Source organism: Bubalus bubalis, chromosome 17 (genome assembly GCF_019923935.1).
Source record: "Bubalus bubalis isolate 160015118507 breed Murrah chromosome 17, NDDB_SH_1, whole genome shotgun sequence".
NCBI lineage: Eukaryota > Metazoa > Chordata > Mammalia > Artiodactyla > Bovidae > Bubalus > Bubalus bubalis.
In genome coordinates this window covers 13,864,000-13,877,971 of record NC_059173.1, presented here as the reverse complement: position 1 = coordinate 13,877,971, position 13,972 = coordinate 13,864,000, and the positions used below count along the sequence as shown (strand labels likewise).

The window sequence follows — 13,972 nt, the reverse complement described above, 5'->3', positions numbered from 1 at the left end:
GTGTTCATTTTTGGTAGAGAGCTGAGCCACAAATGAATTTTGCCTGTAGACACTGTTCTGTCCTTAAGCCACAATGATAGATTTGGGATTTTTATTTATTTTGGTGAATGAATGTGGGCTAAGGATATGTTCTTTGAAAGAGCATAACATCAAAATAGCAAGTTTAAAACCATGGCAGATTTCTACATTAATGAAGCTTTGATTACTTGTAATAGTTCTTGAGTACAGATAAGAGACTTAAACGCCATTTTAGTAATGTCTAAATAATTAAAGTAGTTGTTAGAATTGAAGAATTGCAAAAGAGCCACCAGTAAACATTGTCCTGAGAATTAAAGATCTTAAACAGAAATACCAAGCTTCTTTTGATGGCTCAGTCCAAACTGGCCACTGAGTTATGGAGATTCATCTATAACTTTTCCCTCTTGCTCTTGACTCCTTGCTTCTGCAGATTTTATTAACGTAGTCTGGGACTGTTTTTAGTTAGTGCCTTTTGTATTGTCTTATTTTCTCTCTTGCCAAGGATTTTAGCATTTACAACCTGCAGGCTCTTACTGCTCATGATAAATTTTTTTTGAATCTATCAATGTCTCACATTATTGCAATTGAGAGGCATCTAAGCCTTATTATAGAATTAACAGGGATTTCTTTATAGCGCTCCCTGGTGCCACTTTGGCCTCTCTGTGTGGGTTTAATCAATTGGCATCTACTTCAGACTCAAAGAGAAGGCATCAGCAGAAAGGCAGTCATGCTTCCCGGAGTCCGCAGTATAGGCTTGGATGTGTTCTCATAGTCAAATTGAAATGGTAGAATAAAAAGCCAACCAAGATAGAGATATTCAGTAGCAAAACTTCAAGTTGGAAGGAAAGGGAGCTAATATTTGTAAGCTAGGAATATTATTCATTGAGATACTGTGCTAAATGTTGTACATAAATTATTTCCAGTCTTCACTACATACTTGGAGCTTTGTGTGATTTACCTTGGTTTTACAGATGAGATCGTGGAGACCTAGAGAATTTTAGTAACAGAGTTAAAAAGTGCCAGGAGAAGGGCAGGACCTTTCTGCAAACTGCTTGCTGGGTCCTTGTGTCTTATTATTGTGGCTCAGTGGTAAAGAACTCGCCTGCCAAGCAGGAGACACAGGTTCGATCCCTGGGTCAGAAAGATCCCCTAGAGAAGGAAATGGCAACCCCTCCAGTATTCTTGCCTGGAGAATCCCATGGACAGAGGATCCTAGTGGGCTATGGTCCATAGGGTCACACAGAGTCAGAGACGACTTAGTGACTAACAACACCAGCATTCCTCAGCCTGTAAGGAGTGGTGGTGAGCAAGACTAGACTGGGACCAGGGCACAGCGGGATTTCTGTTTTCCCAGGGCTCTTGCCCATGATTTCAACAAACAAAGAATAAGTACTATCTTCCTTCAAAAAATGAAAAAAGTTAGAGAAAGATAAAAAGTATACAGGCTTACTGTTAGGTGTGACGTCATAAAGAACAAACAAAAACCAAATGATTTCGCTTTTTACCTCCTGGGCTAACTGCAGACAATGGAAAACTATTTTGTGGAGAAGGGACACAAGAAAAGACAGATGACAGTGTTCAAGGTTTTGAAGGAGATTCCTAATCTTGCTTTTCTTTTACAGACCTTGCTTGCACTATAAAGCCCAAGTAGGACATTTAAATGCATATTTAGAAGGAAGAAAGAGTTTCCAGGCCTTGGGCATTGGTTGGGCACTTGGCCTAAGGGTCTAAGGTGCAAGCTGCTCAGTTGAGGGCTCCCTTGTGGTCATCACCTGGTTTGCTTCTTCCCCTAGCACTGTCAAACTGGAAGTCTTTCTAGGTATCACTTTGAATCCTTGGGTCAAAGGAATAGAGATCAGGGGTACAGAGAGGTGAGTTTCTACCCGTCTTTTGAAGTTTTGCCTAAATATTCAGTGACTGGTGCTTAATAGTAATTTAAGAATACACTTTATTTGTGGCATTTAGCCAAATTTAGAATTTCGGAGGAGAAAATTGTTACCGTTCCCTCATTTATGTATTAGATGAGGTGTGAGAAAAAGCAGCATTCTTTCAAAGCTTAAAAATTGAGCATAGGTTAGATGCTTAGGAAAACTTTAAGTTTTAATATTTAACAATATGTTTTATTCAAGAGGTGTGTAACGGGGAAAAAGTACAATAAAGAGATGCATGTTAGTAGGAAGTTTTGAGAAAGCTGCCTGATAACCACCTAACCCTTGTATTGGTCACGTGAAGCTGAGAAGGACAATAAAATAACAAACCTTAGTTTTCTCTGTTAAGAGGGCGAATGTTAAACTACAAAGAATAATTTCATGCATTCAGATCCATCTTTAGGGAAATCAATAATTGGGTTAATATTTAGAGACAGAAAGTATGACCATCAGTCAGTTAAGAAACAAGACAATATCCTAACTCCAGCAGAGTTGTAATTTATGTGATTGATAATAATTTTTAAATTTAATTACTTTTCTAGCATATGTTTGGAAAGCATTCTAATAAAACATTCAGGTCTAGGTCCAAGTGTATATTTATTCACCTTTGTCAGTAATAGATTTTGGGTTTTCACCAAGTATATCTTTTATACCTTCTTTTCTTTTCCGCAAATTAAACATTTTCAGAACTCTGTTAGATTTGGGCGGGGGGCTGTTAATTATTTTTATTATAGGGAAATTAATTTGCACTCTGTCTTACTTTTGTTTAGGTCCTGCTGTTATTTCACCGTTTGATGGACACACTTAATGGCTAAATGAGAGAAAAGTAACCTAAGACCAGTTAATATAAAATTGAGTCCAGTGGGATAGTAACACACTGAGCAGTCTCATTCTTGTTTTCATAAGAAAGCTATAATGTTGTAACTCAAATATATTTCCCAAGGTCACAGAGCTAGACAGAGGCAGACTAGTAATCTTTTCTCCCCGTCTGTAGTTCCTTGTGCTTTCTTCTGTGTTACATAGCCTGCAATGATTTAAGTGCTCCTGAGTTTTTTAAAAATTGGAGGTTCAAAAAAATTATAAAAGTAATAAATGCTCTAGGAAAAATTAGGTAGTGTAGAAGGCAACAAAAACCTCCCTCTTCAGCTGTTTTGCTCCCAGACTCGTAAGAGGTAGTCCCTGTGAATGGTCTCTTAGGTATTCTTTCAGAATTTTATTCAGAGGACTCTAATATTGTATCTCTGTACTAGTAATTTTTATTTAATTTACCATAAAATTAAGAAAAAACACTTTACATTTTAATCCAGTTTCCCAGCTTCCAAGTGTGGACTTTCAAACTACTTAATGCTACTTTTTAATAAAAGAATCTGGTTTGTTATGTGACTGGAGTTGGAGGAACCTGTGAGGTAAGAAAGTCCCCTTAGCTTTTTAAATAAGAGGTTAAGTAATTTGCACAGAGCTCCATAGTGTTTAATTCCAGTAAGTGGTTCCAACCTTTAGATTTCTGTTCTTCCCACTGCCTCTCAATTCATTTTATAGGCTTAAAAGTGAACTGTGTATCATAGCAGGTGTGTTTCATATGTGTTCTAAAGGAGTTGCTTTAAAAAATCCAATCCATCAACCTCCCGGCACGCAACAGATACTAGAATATTTGTATTTAAATAAAGTAATTTTTCATTACAGTTCATTAAAAAAGTGAGGGGGTTGTTATTTTTAAGAACTTTTCCATAGTAAATGCGTATGATTTTAATTTTAGTTTCATTCTGCTCTCAGAGAATCAAGTTGTTTTTCTTCATACTCAAAAGCTATTGTGTTGGTCCTGACCACCTTTCCCAGCAGACAAGAATCTACTTGGGCCTCCTGCAATGTTTGGTCCACTCAAGTGCCAAATTTCCTATTAATCCATTTCCTCCAGTTAAAGGGCAATTTTAAAATTATGTTATGTTGCAAGATGGAACCAGGTTCCCACACATTTCATATCAGATTACAGCTCTGTTCTGCATACTTGAGTGAGCTAATTTTATGAGCCAATAGTCCCCCTCATACCCGGGGCAGGGGGAAGGGTATGGCTGGAAATTGGAGTATGAAGTTTGAGGCAGGAAACTGATTGGAATTTAAGTGGTGCTGCTGCTGATGGTGTAGTGTCAGGGGACAGAGCATGGCCCGTGTGAAATAGTGCTTACTGGGCAAGATTTGGCAGGAATCATATCTGCCAGTTACCTTGACATAGTATAATATGAAATAGTGTGCAATCAGCCATGGGTATGTAAACATATGTGAAGTTTAAGGGAACTCTACAGTTTTATAAAATTCATTCATATGAAGAATCCTTGCCTTGTTTTGTCACTGTATATGAAATAAAACGAAAATATTCCTTGTGTTTAAACAAGTACAGTTAAAAACAGGGCGTTAAGGCTCGTTAACAAAAGTATCTCGATCTTCCTGGTGGCTCAGACAGTAAAGTGTCTGCTTGCAGTGTGGGAGACCCAGGTTCGATTCCTGGGTCGGGAAGATCCTCTGGAGAAGGAAATGGCAATCCACTCCAGCACTCTTGCCTGGAAAATCCCATGGACGGAGGAGCCTGATAGGCTACAGTCCATGGGGTCGCAAAGAGTTGGACACGACTGCAGGATGTATCAAAAGTATTTGCAGTCAACAAAAGTATCTGCAGGATGGCAAGCCTGCTTATTCTTCAAATAGCAGATCAATAGCTTGCTTAGAAACCTATTTGAACATATAATAAAAACCAGCGCTAGCTTAATGTTAAATCAAATGAGATATAAAAGCTGAAAACCTAAAAGTTTTAAGTTTCCTGAAATATAAGGAATTGCTTCCCAAAACTGATGTGAATGCTGATTTACCACAGTTGGAGTGCCTTTAACTAATTGGATTTATTTGAGCTCACTGATTTGATTAATAGATTTAAAATGGCAAAAAAAGATACTTAAAAAGATTATTTTAAATATTAAAACTTAATTATTACTAGTTTGGAGAATTGAAAGGTATGTTAAGAGTCTTACTTGTCCTGTAAATTAGAGTAAGAAAAAAATCATATCAAATTAAGCCTTTATTATGGTAGAAAACCCAGAAATATTGTGTAAGAGTTTTGTTTGATTTGTGTAAAAGTATTGTTCTGCGTATGGTAGGGAAAGGGCAGTTTACTTGAATATGTTTCAACACTACTTTCCTTGCCCTTTGCTAGCTAGTACAGGGCTTGGAATTTGAAGGCTCGCTTATGAGGACTGTTGATGTTAGTATACTGAAAGTGTAAATAAATGCCTTTTGAATAGGTATCCATCTGAATAGTATTGGCTCTGCCTGAAAGTTGTTTTTCATAGGGTACCCAATTTAGAAGAACAGAAGTTCCTTTTTTCTTCTAATTCATTAGCATATATGGAACCAAGCTGAAACTTACTACGCTAGAGCAACACCAAATGAGTGATTTGGTGTCATCTATACAATGAAAGAGGATGAATTTTATTTCCAGCGTTTGTCATTAATTAGTAATCACTTTCTCAACATGTGACTCAGATTTTATAGAAACTTATTTAAATTGTTTTAGAAACCATTTTAGTTAGTTGGATTCAGTCAGTCATGTCCGTTGACTGAACTTAATTTACGTTAAGCATAAAGAGTGGAGAAAGCATTCTTTATATAAAACAATTGTAAGTGGAGTTAATGTTTCTTTCTCAATTGAAGAACATTTCTGTCTTGAAGCACCTTTACATTAGTTTAGTTCATGAAATTTCATCTTTTTTCAGAATTGAAAGAAAGTATTATAGCTGTCATCATCGGAAAATTAAATATTTATCTCAAACTGTATATGATGATATTGAAGTACTAGTGATTGTTGTTTTCTTCTTCCTACCCTTGTATTTCTTGGGGGTTCCCCAGTGGCTTAGCAGGTGAAGAATCGGCCTGCAGTGCAAGAGACACAGGTTCTATCCCTGGATTGGGAAGATACCCTGGAGAAAGAAATGGCTACTCACTATATAACCCACTATATATATATACACACACACACATATACCAAGTTTCAACTGCTAGTTATTTGTAAGATTCATTTAACAATGTTAAGAGAAAAAACTAGGCTCTCAGTGGCGGAGAGTGATTTCTAATACAGTTCACTGCTTTTTACGTTCTTAAAGCAGTGTTACTAATTTGTATTTTTAGAGATTTCTGTACTGGGTATAAGTTTAATCTTGGAGTACTTGTGTATTTTATATGTCGTCTTAACACTGTGGCCCTCAGCCACCTTTGGGCCTCTGGGGGACTGTGCGCTCTGTGCCCGGCCTTGCACGGTGTGCTTTATCATCCTTCTGACTATTATGCTGGGTGCCGGGCAAGTGCTTTCAGTGTTTTGAGGGGCACTTTAGTGCGGTACTTGAGTGCCTACTTTGAGGTCAGACTGCCTGGATTCAAACCCTAGGTTTCCCGCTCACCAGTGGTGTGACCTTAGGTGAGTAAAGTTACTTAATGTCTTTTTTTCCAGTTTATCTGTAAAAGAAAGGTAATTGTTGTTCCTACACCACAGGATTGTTACGAAAATTAAATGAGTTAATACTTACAAAGTGCTTAGAAGTGTGCCTAACATTTATTTACTAGTCAAATGAACATTCATTTAATCCTCATAATAACCTTTACAGAGAGATAGATGATTATCTTGCAGATGTGAAGAGTAAAGCTCAGAGAGATATGTGCTTTGCCTAAGGTCACACAACTAGTGATTGGGGCTCTGAGATTTAAATTCTGGGCTGTCCAGAAATGTGCGTTGGAATTATAAGTACCTGTTTTATAATAGCCCTTGCATTTGGACATGTCCCCTGGCAGTGATTTTATCTAGTTTAGCCTTTAATGCGTCCTATCAAAAGTGACTGATGCTTATGCTATGTAAAACTTGACGTAATTATAGTCAAGTATGCGTGAAAAAATAATCAGGCCTGGTTCTAATGGGTAAAAAGGGCATATGGGGGATTGTATTACCTGTTTCTAAGTCATGAAAAAAGTAACAGTTGTTTAAATTTTATGATACTTAGTACCCATCAACTACTCTCCTACCCACCCACCCTCCCTAAAAAAAGTAAGATACATAATTTAGAATAGAGTCAGCTGTATATGAATTTAACAAGTACTTGTTTGAGTGAAATAAAATTATTGAGAAGATAAACATAATAAATTGAGAAAGGTGTGTATGTTAATATGGAAAAAACTTGAAACTGCTAAAATATAGGCACTGAAGTCAAATGTGAAATGAAACATGCTCATTGAGCATAAATACACCAAAAAACCTTATTTATTTTGGCTGTACTTTAAAATGAAGCTTAAAAAAAAATCCTATTGAACCAATAATAATTTATATGTATTTTGGTAGTTATATTAAAAATTTTTCAAAAAGTACTTGGAAACCAGCATTACTAATAAAAATAATAGCAACAGTCTGATAATGATAAATATATCAAGTATAATATCTAGGAAATACTGAAAATGAACACATTAATTAGACCCTTCTCTGTGCAAATGGTTAATAGATTAAAAAAACAGCCATTTTTTATGAAACAAAGACTCAGTTCCAGTCAGTCTTTACAATAATCTTGAAGGCAAAGTTTGCAAGAGAAGTGTTTTGTTCACCCATCCTATTAAAACAACTCTTGCAACCCCATGGACTGCATGCAGCCTGCCAGGGATCTCTCTGACCCAGGAATTGAACCTGCACCTCTTGCATTGCAAGCAGATCTTTACTGCTGAGCCACCAGGGAAGCCCCAAATAAATGCAGATGGAAATAAATGGGAAGTATACATTCATATATATTAATGAAGCAAAAATAAAATGGACAAAACCAAGGCTGGTGACACTTAAGGGTTGCCTCCACACTTATTTACTGCAGCGCTTTAAAAAAAATGTTAATGAATCCAGTCTTTCTAGATCGTGATATTGTACTGCAAAACAAGAACTGTAAAATTCATGTTATCTTTCACCTAGTAATACCATTTCTGGCAAACAGTGTTATGGGAAAATTTTTTTTCCATTGTTGTTTCTAGTTGTATTATTTATGTTTGACCAATAACTGGGACCTCCCCTAATTTTCAATAGCTCAGCAAAAATATTTGTTTGAATATGGATTTATATTTTCACTCACATTGAGATTTCATTTAGTATTGAACATGTGCTTCTAAGTAATCAAGAATACCAAATGTGTATGATGCTTGCATTCATATAAAATAACATTAATAATGATAAAAGTCCTATACAAATCTTGCTGGATACCAGTTTCTTTATCTGTAAATGAAGGTATGAGACAGAATGATACCTGGCACAGATTCTGTGAGGCCTGTGAATGAAAGATAGCAAGAGGTGATGGATTCCTAAAGTTATTTTTTGTGGCCAGGAAGTTCCCCCTCGCCCCTTCCATCCCTGTTTGATGGTATTTGACTTATACTTGGCTGACTGATGACTAGTGAGTTAAGCACAGGGCCCAGTCTTTTGTTCAGGATTTCTATAAGTCAGTGGATGATAGGTGGATAGAAAAATCAATGAATGATCCTGTTATAGTTTTTATTTCTTTAAATTTTCTCCCAGTTTTATTGAGATATAATTGATATTAACCAGTTTTTATTTTTTGTAAAGCTGGCTAAATAAGAAACACATGCTATTCTTGCAGTATTTTTACCCCCAGTGAGCCTCTTGTTATGTAAAATATATAAATGGAAATAATATCTTAGCACTTACTGGTTAAAGTAGTACTGTGTACTGCTTTTATAAGCATTTTTTCAAAGATTACTTAATTCTGATAATAATCCTATTAGGTAATAATTACCCTTGGTTTATGGATGGAAAAACCTAAGGTGCAGTAAGGTTAAGTAACCCACTCAAAGTTGGACAGCCAGCAAGTTAAAGGGGCTGGGCTTTGAGCCTGCCTTCATACTTCCTGCTCTCCCATATCTCTGCTCTTACCTCAGTGCCTTTGACTTTGGTGGATTCTGTGTTAAGACTGGGTAGCCAGAGCAAGAATTTGGGACATGCAGGGTTTTACCACTGGACCAGGCAGTTCACCTGCAGGTTGGAAATGAGGAGCCCAGGCCAAAAGAAGGAAAAACTTGTCAGGACTTGAGTGAAGGAAGCCAGGGTGGATATCATCTTTCAGGAAAAAAGACAAAGGCTAGGCTTGTTTTAAATGAGGGATGTGTTTGGCCAACAAGTCTTGGTTCCAAGTATCAGCTTTAATAAAGTTGTTCTGGATTCCTTTGGTGTTATTCATTTCTGCCACTAAGTTTCTGACTGTTAAGAGGTATCCACTTGATGAGCTGTTGCAATGGGAAGATGTCAGATCTTCAAATAAAGTAGACCCTCCATATCCCTTGGACCTTGAGTTTTTCTCAGTCACTTTTAGAAGCAGCATCTTTGTCATTCGCATGGACCAGGTCATGAGTGCTGCATTCTCTTGAGTACCTTGGCTCTTGTGCCCAGGTTCCCTTGTTACACCCAGAGCTCTTTGGTTGTGAACTTCAAATTGAGGGCCTGTCTTTTTCCTCCCTATTAGATTTTTATATCTTGGAAACGTATGCTTTTTTTTTTTTAAATGTGGGCTACCATGAGTACATTAAAGGTGATGCCCATGCTAGCATGTGTATGGTTGTGCGTAGCAGTGATAGGTATTATTTCAGGTTAGAATCCTCACAGTCCTAGAGAGGGCACAGACTGAGTGTCCTTAAAATGTAACGTTTAAGAGTTTGAATCCAAAGCACTGACATTCTGAAAAGCATATGTGGAAAGTCAATTCAAGTTTGTATGTAGAACTCGGATTTCTTACTCTGAGAAAAGCTATTGCCAGTCCTAAGGTAATAAACAGAGGCAGTGGGAGTCAGGAAACAAATTTATAGGCCAGTGATTCCTGCTTACCACAAACATTGTCAGTATTTTGCCATCCACCTTTGGGTTTATGCCAAGGTGGAACTCTTTAGTTGACCATTTCGGAAATTCTAAACCATGTGTCAGGAGTGTTTATATTTGACAATGTTAATGTTTGAAAATTGGTCATCAGTAGAATATATTCTTATAGGGCAGGTTATCAATACATTCTTACTTAAACTAGTATTTGTGTCAAAGGCACTTGTTAAGAAAACCAGATCTTGTTAAAATGAGCCTTGCTGTTTTGGGGAGATTCTTCTGGCTTTGTGTTGTTGAGAGAGTTCTTTGCTGTTCCCATTTCTGTTGTCAGTTGTCAGACACATCTGAGGCCCAGAGCACTCCTCAGTGCTGTCCTGGTGTTAAATAAGAAGGCAGTATATGATTTTTGGTGCCATTATCCCTAATTTGATTTTCCCTCAGATTTATAGGTAAAAATGGATTTTGGTTTCAGGATTCATCCCATGAATATTTGTGTTAGAGGGACATCTAAACATGGTCTTGGTGAATAAGACTGATGTTTAAGTCAAATACTTTCAGATACCATCTTTGCATCTCTCACCTCAGATAATCTAAAGTAATTTAAAAGATGAAATTAATTTGAATAAATGATCCCTATGTTGTCATACATTGAGTCTTGCTGAGTTCTGAGAATTTGCTAAAAGCTTTGTGTGCATTTTCTCATTTAATCCCCCATTTTAATCCTGTGATATAAGAACTGTTACCTTCATTTTATAGGTGAGAGCACTGAGGTGTCTGTAGTTATTTTCATAATGAGTGGCACAGATAGTCATGCTGCAAACCCAGAGTTGTTCGGCTCTGAAGTCTGTGCTCTTTACCCCTATGGTTATATTACTCTAATGAAGAGATTGGACACCACTGAGCAACTGAACTGAATGAAGAAGTTAAGAGGGGTGGTAATTCACGAGAAATATTTGTCGTCTGCTTTTTCTCCTTTCTTCTTGTTGAGTTCATCACAGATTGTGTTCATGTGATGTGTAATAAACCCAGTAGAGGAGATAAAACATCTGCTTCTTCATTCAGTAACCATTTGTTGAGATCTCACCTCATCTTCTGCCAGCGTCCTTTCATCCTGTATTCTGATCCGGATCTCCAAACAGAAGACAAATCTGTTAAAGTGCATGAATAAAAATGTTACTTTGTGTCTTTTCTCCCTTTCTATTAAAAATTCCACCTTAGTGGATATTTTGTTGTTGTTCAGTCATGTCTGACTCTTTGTGACCCCATGGACTGCAACATGCCAGTCTTAACTTTGCTTCAGTATTTCCTGGAGTTTTTAGATCTTACACAACACATCAAGTGCTAGTCACTCCCTACACTTCTTTGGCTCTAAAATGCATCTCCTCCCCCTCACCACCATCTTAACATCTCAAATTGTGGTACTTCTTACTTAATAATTGTAATTAGTGCTTTTTATTCCTTAGCGTTAGTAAAATAACAGTACCTACAATTTATCATATCTTACAATCAATGAAATACAGTTAAGTGTGGAAAATTAGAAAGTAAATGAATAGCTCCATATTGGTGATGTCGGCTCATTTATTTATTTAGCTGATAGGAGTATGTAGTCAAAATGGTTTTTTCGAATTTTCCCTCTCCTGCAATTTCCTGCCAGTGTTACCAGGTGCCTGTTGGCAGTATAAGTGCTATCCAAGTGTCTTTTCCCAAGGCGCACTGATGTGGACCGGTTTAGAATTATTGAAGCAGGTAAACTGTGATTGGATGATCAAAATAGGTATCATAGAGAACTATGTTGTTGTAGCACGCATTTCAGTATTGTGTGGATATGTTTTGTAGCACACATTTCAGTATTGTGTTGGCCACATGACACAGCCTTGCAGAATCTTAGTTCCCTGACTAGGGATCAAACCCAGGCCCCCAGCAGTGTAAGTGCTGAGTCCTACCACTGGACCACCAGGGAAGTCCTGACCTTATCATTTCCTCATCACTTTTAGATTTAGAAATGATCTCAGGTTTCATTTCTGTTGACCACGCATTTTTTCTTTGTGCTGCTGTTTTGCTTGTTAAACATCATAGGGTTAGTCATCTTATCAAAACTTCGTGACACTGAGCATGAACCTGCTCAGTTGAAAGAGCAGAATCTGAAGTAGCTGCTTGTGACCACCTGTGCCATCTGTTGGTCGCTGGTATAGTTGATTCCTTTGCACTAGAGATTTTTCTTCTTTTCAATGAAAATTTGAAAGTTGAAAATTCATAAATAAGGGTTTTCTCTATTTTGTTACAGATAAAACTGTTTCATGATTTTGTAATGAGATTCTATAATTAAAAGCAAAGCTCTTGCATTTTTATTACCATAATACTGAAGAGTTCTTGTAATTTTTTCTAAAAGTTTGACAGTATAGTAGTGTGTAAAATAAAGGTCTCACACAGTACTTAAAAATAGCACAATAAAGAGGTTAAAGTAAAGCAGTGGTTTTTAGAAATAAATCTGATATTTTATAACATCTTTTAGGCAAGGTTGAAGAGTCCAGTTTTAGTCTCTGAACCCCATGAAAATAAATCACTCATTCTTGCTATTTCCCCATACGAGATCTGACACAAATTGGTTTTCTTTGCCTGGAAATTATTTCCTTAGATCATAGACCATGTTGAAGAAATATCCTTCTTTATTTTTATGTCTTAGTATTTCCATGGGAAAATATTAATGTTCCCCTCAATAAAGAGTATTGACCTTTTTACTTACGTGTTTCCCAGGGGCATGTGCTTTTTTTACATGGTGGCTGCCCACGGTCGTCTTACTGAGAAGAGATTGGAAATGTATGTGTGTGACTGACTCTGACTTGTGGTTGCCTTTACAAACTACATCTGCCTCTTCCCACCCTTCTCTTCCCTGTGCCATGCACCCGGCTCCTGCAGAATCAGGTGCTCATGTAGCCCCTTCTAGCACATGGACGCGCGCTCCACTTGAGCAGAAAGACTGCAGCCGATGGCCTGTTTTCTTTACTGCAGTCGTCCAGTGCTGCGGGGAGCAGCTGTCATTGTTTTGCACAGTTCTGTTTTTCCTCCAAAACTGCCTGTGGCAATTTGTGCTCATTCTTTATTACCCAGGGGTTTTGCAAGCAATAAAATAATGTATCTGACTACTTAATGGCCTAATGTGATTCCCTTTTCAGAGAAGCAGCAAAGTAGAAGACTCCTTTCACTTTTCCTCTTCGCTGACCATGCAGCGTTAGGCCTGTTGGGACAGGTTTTTGATGTGCTGCCAGAATGCAGGAGATTCTACTGTATTGCAATCATGTTTTCTTCAGACTCTTAAAAACTGTTTATAAGTAAAGCTTAGACCTGGTCAGAAATAATATTAAATATTCTACATGTCATCCAGCCTTGCAGGAAATTTATTAATGTGATATCTTATATTTAACGTAATTTTAAAACTCTGTCTTCAGGTCATATTGTTAAAAAAAAATAAGTATGATGTGATGGTGAGCATGAAAGCGCTTTTCTTTATTCTTGCCATCCATTTATTATACTCAGCATGTATGTGTACATATACATAGATTCCCATCCCAAACCCCCCTTTTTAAAGAGCCTGCTGTATGCCACACATTATGATGGATGTGAGGCCTTTTAACAATGGAAGAACTGATGTGGCCCCTGTCCTCACGCTGTTTATAATTGAACAGCGCCCTGTAAAGTGGAGCTTGACCATGCACTGGTGTGGTGAATCTCAGTGCTGAAGCAGTGTCAGATTGAGGAGCTGTGAGGAGAGGAATCTGCTCTCTTGGCAGCTTAGTGCTGTGGAAGGCTCAGTTGCTTTGTTGTGTGTTTAAGCAGTCTTCCTTGTCTGCCTTCGCCGAAGCAGCCCTCTGTTAGACAAGCTTGAGTACTAGAGAGACCCTGGGAACGCCCTTCTCAGTCTAAGACGTAACTAAGCTGTCGATCCTCTTGCTTTCTCAATCACGCTCTCTTCCCCAGGCACTCATGCTCCAGACATCCGGGGCACCAAATTTCAAAGATTTTAAGAGCAGAGAAGTTTAATCAAATTAACCTCTCTCCATAAGAAGTAAATACTGCTATTTGTATGTTTGTGTTAATAACATAGCAGTACCACAGTTAACAGCACTAAGTGTGTGTATGTGTG

General features: G+C 37.5%; 1 protein-coding gene and 1 non-coding gene across 4 annotated transcripts in view; one reads left to right on the top strand and one right to left on the bottom strand.

Annotated features, from left to right (window-relative positions):
* The window catches only part of MED13L (mediator complex subunit 13L), a 280,163-nt gene that overhangs the window by 170,147 nt on the left and 96,044 nt on the right, over positions 1-13,972 (top strand). The gene's annotated exons all lie outside the window — the stretch shown is intronic.
* Positions 11,720-11,791, bottom strand: TRNAV-UAC. Its single transcript has one exon. It is a non-coding gene; the product is annotated as a tRNA-Val (tRNA).